At 50.8% G+C, this 19,740-nt stretch overlaps 1 long non-coding RNA gene across 1 annotated transcript in view; it reads right to left on the minus strand.

Annotated features, from left to right (window-relative positions):
- LOC140392453 (uncharacterized) overlaps positions 1 to 19,547 on the minus strand; it is a 37,892-nt gene extending 18,345 nt beyond the window's left edge. Inside the window, exons 1-3 of the long non-coding RNA XR_011935365.1 lie at positions 19,256 to 19,547; positions 14,665 to 14,761; positions 1,843 to 1,952 (exon numbers count right to left, since the gene is read on the minus strand). This is a non-coding gene — a long non-coding RNA (uncharacterized lncRNA). The remainder of the gene's footprint in view (positions 1 to 1,842; positions 1,953 to 14,664; positions 14,762 to 19,255) is intronic.
- Positions 19,548 to 19,740: the final 193 nt, after the last annotated feature.

Here is a 19,740-nt window from a genome sequence, read left to right on the forward strand (position 1 = left end):
ATCAGGAGCACAGGGGTGGAGAGTCCTGTTTTTGCATTCTAACCTCTGTAGCAATTTGTCAAAAGAATTGAGACAGCGGGAGGTGCTTTCAATCAAATGGATTCAATCTAACAACAAAGAGGATAAGTTTGTGCACAACAAAACCTTTGCTCAAATGTTATGTCTGGTCAACACTTCCCCTTGTCCATGAAACCTGGACTGTAGGCAACCAAATAGTTCAAAGATGTGAAGCCTTTAAAATGTGGGCACACAGAATAATGCTGCGAATATCTTGGAAAGAGAGAGTAAACAATGAAATGATCCTAAGGAACAAAATTACTGAAAGGAGTTGCCAGAGTTATGTGAAAGGTAATGGTAGTGGCACCGAATTCCACCTTTCTCAAACCAGGTCAGAAGGCAGGCAAGTTGGCACGGGTTGGTAAAGTAAGAGATTGGTAAAGCAAGCTTTCCACTTGTTAAATGACGTTATCATATTCAGTACATCATAGCTCAAAAGCCCTCCAACTTTAACACCTTGAACCTAAGCGTGGAACTCCCCTCACCAGCTTTATTTTTTCATGATGTGGAGATGCCGGCGTTGGACTGGGGTGAGCACAGTACGAAGCCTTACAACACCAGGTTATAGTCCAACAGGTTCATTCACCTGAGGAAGGAGCAGCGCTCCGAAAGCTAGTGACATCGAAACAAACCTGTTGGACTTTAACCTGGTGTTGTAAGACTTCGTACTTTATTTTTTCAGGTAGCCTTTTGAAATTTTCAGATTATACATTCTTTTAGCACATGCCACCTTGTTATATCATCGATATGTGGGCAACCTGAAAGATATCCTTCACATGCTCCCATTCACACAGCGCTGAAACTGACCTAACCCTGACCCTAACTATAACCTTAACTTTAATATGGAGAAGTAGAATATTGAGTCCTGTGGTAAGGGTGCTGATCAAACAAATTGAGGATTAAAGGCATAAACTTGATATTGTGTAACATTCCAGATAGTATTTGATTCTATAAATATCAAGTTTTGCCTTTAATCCTCAATTTGTTTGATCAGCACCCTTACCACAGGACTCAATATTCTGGAATGTGAACGCGACTGAGCTTTAAAGACAATGAACTGTTAAACTAAGGAAGGTAACTGTTCCAGGATATGCGGTGCAGCGTGCAATGTAAGACAGACATTCAGAGTTTTACGTGAATTACCTTTCATAGGGAAGGAGATGCTTTGCCAAGGTCTGGCATGGTTTATCCTGGAGGTGGCCACCATTGTCATTTTGCTCTTCTATTGCTTCCCGTCAACTAATGCCGCATATTTTTAAAACTTTTCTTCCTTAAACCCATATCCATGGCATCATCTCAATCTACTTTTGCCAACTCCACCATCTTGATTCTGTTCTTCTGACTCGGCCCATTGTTAACCTCCCCTCCACCCCCACCCACTTTTGGCCTACCATTAGTGACAGAGCCCTCCTCCATTCTCTGAAATCCCACTGCCTAAACCTCCCTAAGCTTCCTGAGTTTTGTATCCTTCATTAAATATCTTCTCAGAACCAGTATTTACAACTTATCTAATCTCAACTGACTTTGCTGGATTCATTCTGATGCCAGTCAAAAAAGTGGCATTTTGCACTTGGGTTTTGAGCACTGGAGTGGCCCAGAGCTGACACACGAGTGAGCAATGAGAATCAGCACTAACACATGGTGTGGGGCAGTGTTTCTCAAACTCTTTTTTCCAGGACCCACTTTTACCAACCGCCTGTCCTTTGGGACCCATGCCGACCTTTGCGACCCACGCCGGTTGCGGCCCATACGAGCTGACCTTCACAACACACTATTATTGTTTACCTTTAATGTGACAGGTGAGCCTGCTTGGTCCTCACTATCTCATTTACTTTGTCATCAATGTTACATTTCTTCTAAGGACTTCAGCTGACGATTTAAGTTCTCACTGCATCCTTTGAAAAAAAATCAAGAGGTTAGTCCTCGAACATGCTGTGCTTAGTTTTCACATACGTTTGAAGTTTTGAGGGTTTTAAACTTTCATTTGCCAGTACTTCCCTGCATATAACACACATGGACTTTGCATCCTGATTTGATTTGGCAAAACCACCTCAAGAAATCATCTTTCTCCTGCTTTGTTCCCGATTTCAGGGGCGTCATTCTCCGACACCCCAGCGGGTCGGAGAATGACCGTTGGCCGCCGTGAATCCCACCACCGCCGGTTGCCGAAGTCTCCGAAGGGAGAAAAGTCAGCGGGGCGTTAATGGCGCCGCAGACGTCGGAGAATGGCACAGGTGTGCGCAAGGCAGCTGATTTTGGGCCTGCCGATATTCTCCCGTCCGGATGGGCCGAAGTCCCATCGACGTGATGACCGGTCACGTCGCCATAAATCAAACCTCATTTTAATCGGCGTCAACCTGTGCTCCAGGTTCACGCCGACCAGCGTGGAGGTGAGTGACGGCCTGGGGGGTTGGCCGCTGGGCAGGCGATGGCGTGGCCGCAGTCTGAATGTGTGGGGAGAGGTGTGTCTAGGGTTGTGCGTGTGTGTGCGGCGGGGGGGGGTGGGTGGTTAGAGTGGGCTGGGCTCCGGGGGAGTGCCGGGAGGGGGGTCAGTGCTGGGGAGGAGGATGGGGGGTCCATGCCGTGGAGGGGGATGGGGGGGTGGGGATCCGTGCCGGGGAGGAGGATGGGGGGTCCGTGCCGGGAAGGGGGATGGGGGGGGTCCGTGCCGGGGAGGAGGATGGGGGGTCCGTGCCGGGGAGGGGGATGGGGGGGGGGTCCGTGCCGGGGAGGAGGATGGGGGATCCATGCCTGGGAGGAGGATGGGGGGTCCGTGCCGGGGAGGGGGATGGGGGGTCCATGCCGGGGAGGGGGATGGGGGGGGTCCGTGCCGGGGAGGAGGATGGGGGGTCCGTGCCGGGAAGGGGGATGGGGGGGGTCCGTGCCGGGGAGGAGGATGGGGGGTCCGTGCCGGGGAGGGGGACGGGGAGGGTCCGTGCCGGGGAGGAGGATGGGGGGTCCGTGCCGGGGAGGGGGATGGGGGGTCCGTGCCGGGGAGGGGGGTGGGGGGGTTCCGTGCCGGGGAGGAGGATGGGGGGTCCGTGCCGGGGAGGGGGATGGGGGGGTCCGTGCCGGGGAGGAGGATGGGGGGTCTGTGCCGCGGAGGGGGACGGGGGGGGGGGGTCCGTGCCGGGGAGGAGGATGGGGGGTCCGTGCCGAGGAGGGGGATGGGGGGTCCGTGCCGGGGAGTGGGATGGGGGGTCCGTGCCGGGGAGGGGGATGGGGGTGGGGTCCGTGCCGGGGTGGAGTATGGGGGGTCCGTGCCGGGAGGGGGATGGGGGGGAGTCCGTGCCGGGAGGAGGATGGGGGGTCCGTGCCAGGGAGGGGGATGGGGGGGTCCGTGCCGGGGAGGGGGATGGGGGGCTCATGCCGGGGAGGGGGATGGGGGGCTCATGCCGGGGAGGGGGATGCGAGGGCAAGTGAGTTGGTCCACTTGACCAGGTGCCAGCCTCCAACAGTTGGACCCATGCGGTCCATGCCACCTGGCTGGGTGGAGGAGGGGATATGGGCAATGATGACATGTCGTCGTTCCCCCCCCCCCCCCCCCCCCCGCCCCACAACCAGGCCGTCATGTTTTCCGATCATCCAGCGATGTTGGCCGCCGTGGCGGCAGCCGCTAATGTCTATGTTGCCCTGGATGAGGAGGAGGAGGAGGAGCGTGCCAGAGAGGCGGCGCAGGCTGAGGGGCAGGCGGCAGCCGTCCAGGCTGGAGGGACACCTGACCGACAGGACGGGGAGGGGGAGGAGGACGTCGCGGCACCAACGGCAACGGAGGGACCCGAGGGCGCCCCGTGTGTACCGGCCCCGGCAGTCATACCAGGACCTCACAGACCGGAAATGCAGGAGGAGACTCCGGATGAGGCGGGAAACCGTGGCACACATCTGCCACCTGCTGGCACACCTGTCACCGCGTGGCACTGGCGGGGGACACCCTCTCCCCGTGTCCGTCAAGGTTACGGTGGCCCTGAACTTTTATGCAACGGGGTCATTCCAGGCACCGAGTGGGGACCTGTCCGGCATATCACAGGCATCGGTGCATCGGTGCATCCGGGCAGTGACAGATGCCCTATATGCCATGGCGCACCGCTACATCCGCTTCCCTGTGGACCGGGCCAGCCAAGATGCCCGGGCCGTGGGCTTCTCTGCCGTGGCCGGGTTCCCCATGGTCCAGGGCGCGATTGATGGGATGCACGTCGCCGTGCGGCCACCTGCAGATAACAGGGCCGTGTTCACCAATAGGAAGGGGACCTATTCGATGAACATACAGGTGGTCTGCGACCACCGCATGATGATCCTGCAAGTCTGCGCCCGTTACCCAGGCAGTGTACACGACTCATACGTGTTGTCGCGGTCATCCATCCCCGGCATGTACGAGGGACGCCATCCCCGGCTGAGGGGCTGGTTGCTGGGCGACAGGGGCTACCCATTGCGATTGTGGCTGATGACGCCTATACGGAGGCCACGCAATGAGGCGGAGAACCGCTACAATGATGCCCATGTAGCGACAAGGGGAGTGATAGAGAGGTGCTTTGGCGTGCTGAAGATGCGTTTCAGGTGCCTGGACCTCTCTGGGGGCGCCCTCCAGTATCGGTCAGATAGGGTCGGCCGCATCATTGTGGTGTGCTGCGTCCTGCACAACATAGCCCAGCAGAGGGGCGATGTGCCGCAGGCAGAGGAGGGCGGAGTGGAGGAGCAGCAGGAAGAGGCGCAGTCCTCCCCAGATGAGGGGGATGGGGCAATGGTCAGGGCAGACGGGCTAGACACAGGCGGGTGGCTGTCCACCATTACCAGCTGGGCCAGCGGGCACGGGACAGGCTGATAGCCGCCCGCTTCACTGACTAGATGGGCGTGAGAATCGGGTAGTACGGCCACAGACTGCACACCATGGCAACAGCCGACCACCCACACCCCCCACCCATCCACCCACCCAGCACCCTCACCCCCCTCCCCAACCCCACCCACCCCACCCGCATGCACACCACCCCCCCCCCCCCCATTGCCGATCCACCTGCGGCACAATGGCCGGGCTCACACAGTTGCGGGTGGACGCGTGTCTATTGCAGGTCATGGAGGATGATGACTACCCGCCCTGCGGTGAGCTCCTGGCTCCACATCGTTGGACTATGTCTGACCCATGGCCACAGTACCACCATCCACCCGGACCATCCCTGCATGCGGCTGTGACACTGCAGCGCACGGTCCCGTCCTCTGCCTGGGGGGATGTTGATGGCGGCCCAGGGGGAAGGGGCAGACTCACCTGGGGCTGAGGTTAGACCACCCCTCACACACACACACTTGCGCTCAACGTTAATGACACCCCCGCACGCTTTGGACAGAGCACAAAGGCAGCTTCTGTAGGTGTAACATTGACTTTAATAACCAAAGGAGTTCATGCACGTGCCCTAGCCCCTAAAACTCATCTGTGCCCTGCACCCGTGCCAACTTACTCAGTGCCTAATTGTTTGGCCTTACGGGCCCTTTGACTACGTCTACGTGGTTCCCCAGACGGTACAGCAGAACTGGAGGTGGACTTCTGTGATTCCTGCCCTCTGACACTGGATCCCTTTGGCGGCCGTTTCCTGGGGCATCCTGGCCTAGATGGGCCAGGCTGCGGCCCGGGCGACTGGGATGGCGAGCTGCCAGCCTGTCCTGCCCGTTGCCCACCCGATGCACCTGGGACGGAAAGGGGGGAGTCCGAGGTGTCGCGGTGTTCCGGGACCTCCCCTACAGGGGGACCCAGGACGGACCACACCACCTCCTCCTCCCTCGGGGTGCCCGATGGCCCCCAAGCCTCTACATGGGTGGGGGATGCGAACGGACTGGCCATCCGACGCCCCCCCGACATCTGGCGCTGCCAGTCCTGGAGGCCCGTGCTGGTATCGACAGGGGTCTGCAGGTTTGCAGCCATGGAGCCCAGCGGATTGGCAAACCCTGTCTGTGACTGTGCGACGCCGGCTCGCACATGGCCAATGGCGCCGATGCCCTCAGCGATGGCCTGCTGAGACTGGGCTATGGCCTGCAGAGACTGGGCTATGGCCTGCTGAGACTGGGCCATGGCCTGCTGAGACTGGACTATGGCCTGCTGAGACTGGGCTATGGCCTGCTGAGACTGGGCCATGGCCTGCAGAGACTGGGCCATGGCCTGCAGAGACTGGGCCATGGCGTTGAGCGCCTCTGCCATCTGGCGCTGGCACTGGCTCATGGCCTCCTGTGAGAGGGCAGCCATTTCCTGGGCCACAGACGCCGCCTGCACGGAAAGCCCCAGGCCTCGCAAACCGTTCCCCATGTCTGACACCGTCGCACCCATTGCCTCCAGCGCGGACACCGCCCGTGCGGTGTCGGCCTGGGTGGCACGTATGACCGGCACCACTCCCAGCTCCTGGACGCGGGTGGACTCCTCCACCTGCGACTGCAGCCGCCGCAAGCCGGCCGTCACCCTCTTCGCTCGTCTCCGGGTCGGTGGTTGCATCGGATCTATGGGTGGGTGTGGTAACTCCAGGAACCCGGGATCCATCTGGGCGGCAGATGTTCGCTTGGGCTGGGCTGCCCTCCGACCATCCGGCCCCTCTGCTGCTCCTACCTCCACCTGCTGTACCGGGACGGCTGTGTTGTGCACACCAGTGAGTGTACCAGACGCCTCATCACTAAAGTGCCCAACCGAGGTGAGTGTTTCTGCGATGGTGGATGGTGTTGGTGACAGCAGTGGCGTTGTGTCGTGCTCTTCGTCCCACTCTGAGTCCATGGCACTTTGGGGTGGGGGTTCGTCTCCACCCATCCACTCTGTGTCACTGTCCGGTATTTCGTCTTCCTGGGTAGTGCTGTCCCGGGTTGGGGTGTCCAGGGTAGGGGTGTCCTGGGTAGTGGTGTCCTGGGTAGTGGTGTCCTGGGTAGTGGTGTCCTGGCTCGGCTGTGACGGGGGCCTGTGGCTGCCCCTCTCGTCGCTGGGTGGCACACGCCTGCGTCGTTGCAGCCGCACGTGACGGGGGCGTCGTCTCCCTGTTGCTCCAGGTCTCTCCGTCTTCCGTGGTGTGCGAGGGGCATCCTGCGGGCGTCGCATGCCGGAGGGTCCGGGTCTCTCCGTCTCCCGTGGCCTCCGAGGGGCATCCTGCGGGCGGTCTGCATCTGCGGGGATGGGTGCCTGGACGTTTGGTCCTGCGATACACAATGAAGCATGCATGGTTAGACAGCAGGCAGTGATCAGGTGATACGGGGGAGGGGGATATAGGGGAGGGGGGATATGGGGACGGGCTGTCGGTGGCTCACTTGCTAGTACGCCCCCAACCTCTGCATCAGCAACCTCCCGGTCCTCAGGTCCGCCAGCCAGTTCCAGGGCCCTTTCCTCGTGTTCGGTCAGTGGCCTCTCATCAGCGGGTCCTCCCCAGTCCTCACATGCTCCCTGGTGTTGTGTGCGCGTTTCTCCTGTGGCGGGGGTGGGGGGGGGGGGGGTTGGTGGTGGCAGGGGTAAAAGGCAACAGTTGGACAGGTATATGAATGCACGCCATCGGTTGCGCATGCGTTACAGAGGTTAAGGTTAGGGCTGGATTCACTTGGGGATATGGGGGATATGGGGGAGGGGGGGATATGGGGGAGGGGGTATATGGGGGATATGGAGGACGGGGGATATGGGAGATATGGGGGAGGGGGGATATGGGGGATATGGGGAGGGGGGATATGGGGGAGGGGGGATATGGGGGGATATGGGGGAGGGGGATATGGGGGATATGGGGAGGGGGGATATGGGGTATATGGGGGAGGGGGGATATGGGGTGGGGGATATGGGGGAAATGGGGGAGGGGGGATATGGGGGATATGGGGAGGGGGGATATGGGGAGGGGGATATGGGGATATGGGTTAGGGGGGATATGGGGATATGGGGGAGGGGGTTATATGGGGATATGGGGAGGGGGATATGGGGAGGGGGGATATGGGGGAGGGGGGATATGGGGGATATGGGAGAGGGGGGATATGGGGGATATGGGGGAGGGGGGATATGGATATCGGGCAGGGCGGGGGAAGGCTCACCCTGCCTGCTCTGACGAGGTCGTTCACCTTCTTGTGGCACTGGGTGCCTGTCCATGGTGTCAGGGCCGCAGCGGTGATGGCCTCTGCCACCTCCCTCCACAGACACCGGCTGTGGCGTGGGGCAACTCTGCGGCCGTGCCCTGGAGACAGGGCCTCCCTCCTCTGCTCCACTGCGTCCAGAAGCGCGTCCACATCCCGTGACTGGAACCTCGGGGCTGAGCGGCGGCCGGCCATCTGGTCGGGTGTTCCGGTCGGGTGTTCCGGTCGGGTGGGGGGGAGCAGCGCATTGTTATGAGCCGTCACGCCATGCGGCATGTATGACGCTGCACGGCGTGAACCACGTGAGCAAGCGTGGCTCCCATCACTTCGCTGCTAGCCCATTTCGGGCCGGAGACTTCGCAACGATTTTTGCGGCGTGACGCAAGTCGGATTTGCGCCGTTTTTTTGCGCCGATCGGTGGACATTGCGCCGATAACGGAGAATTTCGGCCAAGAGAACAGAGACCAAGGTGTTATTCAGAAGAATTTTAGGAAGAGTAAACAAAGTGTCCTAAGTTAAAGAGTCAATTGCAGTAATTAGATTTAAAGTGGGACAGCAGAATTCAGAGGTAAATGGAACATTTGACGTTTTAATTCTAAAACTAAAACTTAAAAGCATTTTTTATTTTTTTAATACAGTCTGGGAACTGAGAATTAAAGCAATTATGAACAGTTTGTACAGCAGTCAAAACAAATAAATCCTAAAAGGATTGGTGTAAAACCCTGGAATGGATTCACTATTAAAAGCAGAGTGCAAGCTTTGTTTAAAAGAGTCATTTGTAAAACCTTGACTGGACATCAGAATGCAAACTGTTGAGGGAAAACATTATTATGAGAAAATAATTGAAAGCTTTTTTTGAGTGGCATTTGGAAACACTCATGTGACAATCACGTGGGGGATTCTGAGGAACAAACTGGGCAACACGCAGCTAAAAGCACTCGCTATGGGACTTTGTTCCCATTCAGTTAGGTTGGATCCGACATTTCAGGTTAATGACCTTTCATCAGAACTATCATGGTTAATCACCCTGTTTTCTGTCTGCACTGTTGTTAGATAGATAAAAAGTCACACCAGAATGGAGGAAATTGATACATATGGGCCATAAAAAATTTTGTGAGCAGCCTTTGTTTTTTAAAATAAATTTAGAGTACCCAATTCATTTTCTCCAAGGGGCAATATAGCGTGGCCAGTCCACGTACCCTTTGGGTTGTGGGGGTGAAACCCACGCAAACAAGGGGAAAATGTGCAAACTCCACACCCAGAGTCAGGATTGAACCTGGGACCTTGGCGCCGTGACGCAGCAGTGCTAACCACTGCACCACCCTGCTGCCCGTGTGCAGCTTTTTGTTAAGGTCAGTGACATGTTCCTTTTCTTTGCCACTGACCCCAAAATCCAGGCCATAATAAATGATTACATGATTACCCAATATATTGTAAATTGCAATAAAAATGCTCAATGCATTGATAAATTCAGTATAACAAATGCAAACTGTCTGGGTGAGAATGAGTGCAGCACGATCAGCAGGGTAGACCTGGGCCCAGTGATTGGAAAGAAACTGGGTCAGTGCTTTCCCTGGACAGTGGAACAGTAGCTGATCCTGCGCCTAGAATGAAAAAAAAGTGGATCAAAGGTGTGGATGAGTTGTGAGTTAATCAGAGCAGCGGGTCTAAGAATTTGATGGGAAGAATACTAAGAGTAGAGGCCTCACAACAGAGAAGATGGAAGTACTAAGTGGATCACTCAGGGCCACTGAGGAGCATAATAATGATAGCACCAGGTTCTTACAGGTATGGGATCAAGGAACACTCTGTTGCACAGTATTTTCCCTGTACAAGTGCACAAGATAGCTAATGAAGACGGAACAATGGAAACACGTGTAAGTGCTGCTCTAGGTGGGATCTGAATGATCAATGTATGGGATGTGGTTGGTTATAAAATGTTGGTCTCTGGATCTGCAATCTGATTGATTAAAGGGCCTGTACAATGATTCATCCGCTGTTTCAAACAGGCACACATTAACACAAATAAAGTATAGCAGTGTTTTCAAAGCTCACCACGTACTGTTAACTAAGTTGTCAATGTAGATAATCACAAAGATGCTCCTTAAGATATGCCTGAAGTAAATGATGTTTGGATGATATATCACTTTCCTTTCCTGCACCATACAAGTTCTATGTAGTGGGAAGACGAATGATTCAGATTTATTAACAATAATCCAGTAGGTCAGCACTTATTCTAAAGGAATAAAGTTGGGGGGGGGGGGGGGGTTCAGTTCAAAGCCAAATGTCTGTAGTTTCAAAACAACCAGCAGGACAGGCATTAAAAGTATACCAGGAACAGACAAGAATTTAAAAGAGGTTCCTTACAACCTAAATAGGGCTAATGGAATTTTGTTTATACAAAGAAGGTTTCCTGGTGCTTAGATAATTGAGGGTTAGCCTAAATATGATGGTTGTAACTCAATTAGTGGGATAGAGATATTATATGTTTTTTTAAAGATTTAGAGTACCCAATTATATTTTTCTAATTAAGGGGCAATTTAGGGTCACCAATCCACCTAGCCTTTGGGTTGTGGGGGTGAGACCCATGCAGACACGGAGAGAATGTGCAAACTCCACACAGACAGTGACCCGTGGCTGGGATCAAAACCAGGTCCTCGGTGCCGTGAGGCAGCAATGCTAACCATTGCGCCACCATGATGCCTGTAGAGATGATGTACTTAATGGGAGGAGCCAGGGGCTGAAGCAGTCAGGTGTTGAGTTTCAGTTTAGATTTTGCTGTGAATAGAACAGGAGCGTTTTTGCCCAATACTGGGAAGTTAAACATTTGTTTGACAGAGGCAAGAATCTGCAGGCTATTTCCTGAAGGATCTCTCTCTCTCAAGTAGTTTCTCCAAGACATCTCTGTATAGCAGGTATTCCTGAGTTTGCTAATTGTTTTTTAGAAGTGGAGTGTGACCTAAGATAATTTTGCTTGATTGAAGATATAAGATATCAGTTAGGAGTTAAAGTGTTTTATTTTATTGTTAGGCATTGTTTAACTGGCAATTGTAAGCTATTTCTTGAATGGTGTTAAAGTTAGTTTAGTGCTGTGTTAATAGTGAAGTTTGTTTTAATATACCATATCCCTATTTGTGCTTGTAGTCGCTCCTGGAGTGAAGTATCCTTTCTTCACAGCCTTACAAATTAAATAAAATATTGTTGTTTCTGTCTGGTGTCTGGGTCTGGTCAGGGGTCAGAATACCATGCTTTTATATTCTTTTCTCAAAAGATCGTTGTTAGTTTTATAGCTTTACTACTACTTTTTGATGGATTTTTTAAAATGCCGTTGTTAAAATATTAAAGTCACAAAATTTGGTTCAGTAGTGTCTGTAATCATTATACCAAGGTGAATTCATTGAACAGAGAGCAAGCATGCTCATGATGTTGCCATTATATTGGGTTTCCCCGATACAGGGTACCATTGATGGCAGAAGTGACCTTGTGGTCACTAAATAAATTCAGAGATTTGCTACTGCGAAGATTATCACTCGCTGAATGTACAGTTGGTAAGTGACCATACTCAGTACACCATGCAGGGAATGACCGATACCCTGGCAGCAGTCATGATGCCTTTATCTTATGCTGGTTTGCTGTTCCTTCAGAATTTGAGCCAGCATGTCAAATTAAAGCGTGTCTGCTGGGTGCGAGGAAGTCCCACCACCAAGAACTGCTGGCTAATCTAATGGCTGGCAACTGTCCAGTCCAGTCCCAGCTGCACCACCAGAAGCAATGGCCACTGCTGGGACAGCAGGTAACCCCAATGGCGGATGTCTATCGACCTCTGAGCTCCTGGAGGGGGACTCATGTTTAAAGAATTCCTGGATATGCTGGACTTTCCAGCTGTGGGGAAGGCAAAGGGACAGGGACTGGAAGCACCATTGGGTCTGGAGAAGATCAAGGAATGCATCAACTCCACGCAATCAGGAAGGTGCCAGGATCTGATGGGTTCCCAATGGATCTCTATAAAATGTTTGCGGCAGCATTGGCCCTGCACCTGTGGGAAATGTGCAACGACTCGCTCTTGAAGGTTCCCCACACTGGTACAGGCCTCGATCTCACTGTTCCCAAAGAAAAGCAAAGACCAGTGGAATGTGGATCATACAGACCCATCTCACTCCTAAACACTGATGCTAAAGTCCTAGCGAAAGTTCTGGCGAGCTGTTTGCCAGCGGTTTTCACAGAAGATCAGACTGGGTTTGTCAAGGGCAGGCAGCTGTCAGCAAACATCAGACGTCCACTGAAAATAGTCATGTCCCCACCCGGGGATTATCTCCCTGGACGCAGAGAAGGCCTTCAACCGGGTGGAGTGGATGTACTGGAATGGTTTAGGTTTGGGCTAGTGTTCACCTCATGGGTGAAACTGCTGTTCAGCGCTCCCATGGCAAATATACAGATGAACACCACCAGCTCTAATTACTTCCCGCGGCACGGAGGCACGTGGCAGGGATGCCCGTTGTACCTGCTGCTGTTCGCTCTGGCAATTCAGCCACTGGCTATCATTCTCAGATCAGTGGAGGGGTGAGAGGTATCCAGAGAATAGACAGAGCACAGAGTCTCTCTCTATGTGGATTACCTACTGCTCTATGTCTCAAACCCCTTAGCCAGTATGGGTAAGATAATAGAACTTCTGAGGGAGTTCGGGGCCTTCTCAGGATACAAACTTAACCTAAGCAAGAGCAAAATCTTCCAGGTGAACCTCTGGAGGGGTGTGGTGTGTGTGTGTGGGGGGGGGGGGGGGGGGGGAACAGAGCTGGGAATGCTGCTGTTGAAACTAGCCCAAGTCAAGTTCAGATATCTGGGGAACCAGATGGCCCACAACTGGACCCGGCTCCATAAGGGTGGCATGGTGGCACAATGGTTAGCATGGTTAGCATTGCTGCCTCACAGTGCCAGCATTAAATGTCAGCCTTGAGTGACTGTGCGCAGTTTGTATCTGCGTGAGTTTCCTCCGAGTGCTCCGGTTTCCTCCCACAGTCCAAAGATGTGCAGGTTAGGTGGATTGGCCATGGTAAATTACCCCTTAATGTCCAAAAAGGTTAAATGGGGTTACCGGGATAAGGCAGGAGCATGGGCCTGGGTGGGTTGGGTCAGACCCGATGGGCTGAATGGCCTCCTTCTGCACTGTTGGGATCTATGGGGTGGAAACTGTCTGACCTATGGAGTTGGGATTCTCTCCCACTCTCCCTCACGGGGAAAGTGCAGACTATAAAGATGAACGTCCTGCCAAGGTTCCTCTTCAAATCATTCCCAATCTTCATCTCCAAATCCTCCTTCACTATGGTAGACAAACTAATCGCAGCCTTTGTGTGGCCGGAAAAGAACCCCAGGGGCCAAGGAGGCTCTCGTTAGTGGCGGTCTTTGGGGTGTCAGAGCAGCCGGAACTCTTCAGGGGAGGGATGAACGCCTTGGCCTTCTCCTCCCTGATAGCCCGGCGACAACTCCTGCTGGGATGGAGGTCGGCAATGCCGCCCAAGGCCTCAGACTGGCTAGGCGACCTGTCAGAATTCCTGAGGATAGAGAAGATCAAGTGTGCCATCAGGGGGTCGGATGAAGGGTTCAGCACCATCTTTCTAGACCTGCTGGTGACCAGCAGCTAGGGTGGAAGGGGGGGGGGGAGAGCTAGAGAAAGGGGGTGGGGGCGGAGGATAGGGAAGGAAAGCCAGAGGAGGGGGGGGGGGGGGGGGAGAGAGACTGAGGGGGTGGGGAGGAGGCAGCTTCCACACTACTACTACAAAAAAAGACAAATTGTTTGCACTACACAACCGTATCATTGTGACGTGTCCTGCAGCTTGTTGAATAAATCTTTATTGTTGGTGATAAATTCTGGAATTTTTCAAACCTATCATGCAAATGTTGATATCCTTATGAAATTAAACAATCTTCCTGTTATCAACAAAATTCTTCGGTAATTTGTGTCATTTTAATGTGATAGAAATTCAAGTTGAATTTAGGTGTGTGATGCTTTATTGTTGAAACAGTACAACAGATACGTTATGCTTCGACTGCTTAAAAAAGGAACACATTTACGAAAAACACCATTAAAAAAATCTCATTAGGAATTCTATCAGGCAAGAGTCCATTTCAATAATTATCAGTAATTGATGTTGTAATACGCTCTTGTGCCAGCGGAAATCTGACGTATTAACTGTGATTATTTTTTTTCTAAAACTGCTGCTATCAACAAATTTCTTTGCGAAATTGTCCCATTGTTAGTTAGAAAGCAGAAAGCTAAACACAAGCGCCATGATTTACTAGAGTATCCAATGTAGTTTACCAGTACTGTATCCACTGTAGCCGTAATATGAAGATGCACCATGAAATTGACAAATCTCTGTGCTCCAACTGATTCTCATGCTCACGGTTGTTTCCAGAATCGTAGAAGGCACAATTTAACAACTACATTTTATGATGAGTTTTTGTTTTGAATGCCTGTTTCATGTTTTGAAGATCAAGAATGCATCTCAATAATAAACAGCTGGCCCTGTAGGTTTTCCCTAACCTTACCTGTGGTGACTATTTGGGAGATTTATTTTTCCATCATCAGTCATCGTCGTTTTAGTGATTGAACAGAGCTGAGCCTTCCCTTCCGCCACGTCGCCATCTATTCATTCCAGCCATTTTAAATGGGAAGGGAGGTAAAGGGAAGAAAATGTTTGCGTTAAAAAAAAATCGTTTCACTATACGCATGGAAAAGGTCAATATGGGTCCTTGCTTCCACACTTTGTAAATCAATAATGTGCTACAGAGTGAAATGTGTCAAAGGTAACAAGAATCCCTTTCAACTCGCGTCAGAGAGACTTCGAGAAACAAAGTAGTTGAACTTTAAAGTACTTGCTTTAGTTTGTAGAGAGATTATGTACATGCATCAGTAACCAGCCCCTCCCCTGTTTAACAACTAAATTACCAAATGGAAGTAAAATGTACCGAGACACAGAAAATAAGAGCAGGAGGGGGTCAATCTGCTCTTCGTGGCTGATCGTCCAACTATATAGCCTGATTTCGCCTCCCCCCCCCCCCCCCCCCCATATCCTATGATCCCCTTCGCCTCCAAGTGCTATAACTAACTACTAAAACAATGTCATTCACAGTCAGGTCCCGTCAGATCAGGGGGAGGGAAGAAACTGTTCGTTGAGGGGCCCAGATTGAGCATTGTGTTGTTACGATCTCAGGTCCTGGCCACGTGGTCAGTTAAATGTTGTACACATTTCTCTCGGTGTATAGTAAAATGAAACGGATGTCCTGGATCATGTCCCAGCAAAGGTTCATGGAAATTTCTGTCCATGTTTTCTAGGTTGACGGATTTGTCCAATGTGTGTGTGTCGTATTTAATATTTTGGCCCAGTTCCTGAGAGAATGCAGTTAATTAATTTTGAATCTGAAATTGAAGAGTCCAGTTGATGACAGCAGGCTTTAGCGGGGATTACTGCCTCGGTACATTGCATGTGATGTTTTTACGATTCCCAGAAGTCTATTCAGCTGGCCCCCTCCAACAGAAGTTTGCTGCCATTCTTGCGCAGTTGTATTATTTGTTGTGATTTACAAACATTGTTTGCTTCATTGAACTGGCGTTTTTCTTTACATTTTGACCCTCTCTGCTGTTGGCTTTATTCAGAAAAAATCTTCAAAGACCGAACTGAATAGATAGCTGAAGGCCAGAGTGATTTTAGTTTACACCCAGCACTTCATAGGTACAATAAATGCTTCCTAACACGATTCTCTAATAGGCTGGGTGTGATTAATTCAAATCAACTGCCCCTAACTTATCGCACGATTTTTTTTAAAAAACAGCCTTATTCACACAGCATTGGTCAAACCGAGCTTCTCAGGGAGAAATTGTGCACAGAATGATTTTCCAATACACTGTTGGTATGCAATATAATTTATTTGGTGATTATAGATTATAGAGATATTATCAATTGCTACGTGTTAGACATTGCGATAAATCTTCCCTTAGCTGTAAACAATTCGATCGTAAACCTGCTTGGCTATAAAACATGATCTTACAATCTCTCTGTAAAGTTTCTCTAGATCAGTGGACCTGATTCTAATCAACAACCAATGGTTGTTGAAAAAGGCAGTGCCCTGAAGAAAATGTGTTTGGCAAACTTTTTTATTTTAGTGGGGGGGGGGGGGGGTTAAACCAAAAAGTGTTTTGTGTTGTATTTATTGTCCTGAAATCATTAGGCGTGTACACAAGAACTCAAACAATAGAAGCAGGAATAGGCTTCCAGGCCCTCCAAGCCTGCCCCGCCATTCAATACAATTATGGTTGATCTAAGCCGGCCTCAACTCCTCCTCTGTGCCAATTCCCCACAGCCCTTTATTCCTCCATCTAAACAATAGGCAGGGGCACAAGAAATGAAACATTCAGTGTTTGGGAGAAAAATGGAATTATGTTTGCTGAACATCTTTGTTTGCCATGAACATAGTGTCAATGTATCCAATTCTTAGAGAAATTGTTTGCCCCGGACCTGTCAGTTGTGGTTCAGTTGACTCAGCATTCTCCACCTCTGAGTCTCCCGTCCCATTCCCGGGCTTAAGCCTGAAAGTCAAGGCTGGAGCTCCAGGACCACATTAAGACAGTGCTGCACCTTTGGAGATTTCAGATAAATTGTTAAACCGAGGGCATTTGGATATAAAAGATCCCATGGCACGGAATGAAGAAGAGCAGTGGAGGTAACCCTGGTGTCTTGCCCAATAATGATCCCACTATCAGCAGTAGTGACTGTATTTCCTGTATTACAGAAGTGGCATGTCAAACGTATTGATGGGCGAGGGCGACACAATGGTGCAGTGGTTATCACTGCTGCCTCACGGCGCTGAGGACCCGGTGTTCATTCCTGGCCCCAGGTCACTGTCCGTGTGGCATTTGCACATTCTCCCTGTGTTTACATGGGTCTCACCCCCACAACCCAAAGATGTGCAGGGTAGGTGGATTGGCCACGTTAAATTGCCCCTTAATTGAAAAAAAAAAATGGATACTCTGAATTTATTTTTTTAAAGTATCGACTGGTTGCAAAGTACTATGAGGCATTGCATGGTTGTGAAAAATGCTGTATAATTGTAAACTGCAAGTCTTTCTTTTCGGTCTAAGTATCCTCAGTGAGCAATTGACTTCTACATTGGATATTGAGAACAAACATTTGGAGTATTGTGTTCAGTTCTGGGCTCCTTATTTGAAGAAGGATGTTAAAACCCCAGAGAGAGTGCAGAGGAGACTTACTAGAATTATAACAGGAATGAGGAATTTTAGATACAAGGAAAGATTTGACAAATTGGGCTTGTTCTCCTTAGAGTAGAAGTGATCTTATTGAGGTGCTGAAAAAAAGGAGCAGTTTCGACAGAGTAATGAAGGATATTCTGTTTCTGCTAGTTGGTACGTTAGTGACTAGGGGTCACAATTTATCATAGATCATAGAATTTACAGTGCAGAAGGAGGCCATTCGGCCCATCGAGTCTGCACCGGCTCTTGAAAAGAGCACCCTACCCAAGGTCAACACCTCCACCCTATCCCCATAACCCAGTCAACCCCACCCAACACTAAGGGCAATTTTGGACACTAAGGGCAATTTATCATGGCCAATCCACCTAACCTGCACATCTTTGGACTGTGGGAGGAAACCGGAGCACCCGGAGGAAACCCACGCACACACGGGGAGGATGTGCAGACTCCGCACAGACAGTGACCCAAGCCGGGAATCGAACCCGGGACCCTGGAGCTGTGAAGCAATTGTGCTATCCACAATGCTACCGTGCTGCCCAAGATCGTCAGCAAGAGAGCTAGGAGCGAGATGAGGAGAATCTTCTGCCACTGTGAGGCACGGTAGAACAGTGGTTAGCACTTCTCCAGGATCCCAGGTTCGATACCGGGCTTGGGTCACTACCTTGGTGGAGTCTGCACGTTCTCCCTGTGTCTGCATGGGTTTCCTCCGGTTTCCTCCCACAGTCCAAAGTTGTGCAGGTTAGGTAACATTGACCATGCTAAATTGCCCTTGGTGTCCAAAAAGGTCAGGTGGGGCTACGGGGATAGGGTAGAATTGTGGGCTTAAGTGGTGCTCTTTCCAAGGGCCGGTGCAGACTCAATGGGCAGAATGGCCTCCTTCTGCACTGTAAATTCTATGAGTCTATGATTCTGTACTCAGAGTTGTTGGGGTTTGGAATGCGGCGCCTGGGAGAGTGGTGGAGGTGGATTCCATAGGAGGTTTCATAAGAGAGCTGGATACATATTTGATATTGATGAATTTAGAGGGTTACGGAGATAGGGCTGTAGAATGGGACCAACTGGTTGGCTCTTTTGGGAGTCGGCGCAGACACGATGGGCAGAATGGCCTCCTTCTGTGCTGTAACGAACAAACACAAGATAACAAACAAAACACTCCCTTTTTACAGGCGCAGCAATTAAAAAGATCCGTTTAGAGTGGCGCCTCTGTTTTTCACATGTAGCCCCGGTTTGTATAAATTGGAGCCAATGGTGGAACTATAAACTAGCGGTAATCTGAACGTTTGTCCTAATCTCTGATATCATTATTCTCACCTGACAAGAGGGCGATGTTATCTCAAAACCCCATTATGTACTGGAAATCTAATTTCATAAATTAAATGTTATGAGTAAAATGGCACCGGCCGTTAATGCGATGATGCAAATAACCCTGTGAAATTGTGACAAATTTTAGAGTCAACATTTTTCATTTCTTTATATTAGGAAAAGTATTTTATACCCGAGTGATGAAGTGTTGCCGATATTTAAATAGAAATTCTGAACATTGCCAGTGTGTAATGTAACAAGTCACAGCCCTGGTTATTCCTGCGGCCTTGTGGTTTCTCTGAACAGAACTCCTTGACGACTGAACTATGGTAAACTGGTGACAATTATAATTCTTACTCAATGCCTTTTCAAACGTTGCCATGTTCTGTTTGCACAGATTCTGTAGTGTTTATAGGTTCAGTCACATCCACCCGATGCTGTTATATTGTGCGGGCAGAACTGAACTATAAACTTAAGTCCCGTCCTCACCTGTATTCTCAGTGAAATACTGTTAAGGTTTTCCGTGCGCTGCAGCGCCAGGTCACAAGCATGATGCTTCATAATACTAACCTCCCTTGCAAATGACTATGGCACCATGAAGACATATAGATTAGTGAATAGTATTCAGCCGTGACGTTCAGAATGCGGCAATGAACCAGTCTGTAGCTGGACGGCCAATCTTGCTAGCCAGAGGAGGGCACCCCGAGCAGGCTTATCCCTCACTTTGATAAGTACTAATATTTTGTTTCGAGAGGCTGCCCTTGGCATCTTCTCGTCTACACATTTGCTATTTCCCACCACCTCTCGATCAAGTTCGACTGCATCAAAATCTCTGTTCGGCGCCCTCGCCCTGAAGAATGTGTCCTGCTCTCCTCTACAATGACCTAATGTTGGAATCGCGCAAGTTGAAACTTTGTCCTTTCAGTTGGCGAGACTCCGTGCGTGTTTCTGAATTCGCCATTAAACTTCCTTGTTCGTCCCACACGATGTAAACTAAAAGCAATAATCAACTACTGTTAAAGGTCAACAACCATCCGATTATATAATGATGTCTA

This window comes from Scyliorhinus torazame, chromosome 16 (assembly GCF_047496885.1).
Source record: "Scyliorhinus torazame isolate Kashiwa2021f chromosome 16, sScyTor2.1, whole genome shotgun sequence".
In the NCBI taxonomy this organism is placed as follows: domain Eukaryota; kingdom Metazoa; phylum Chordata; class Chondrichthyes; order Carcharhiniformes; family Scyliorhinidae; genus Scyliorhinus; species Scyliorhinus torazame.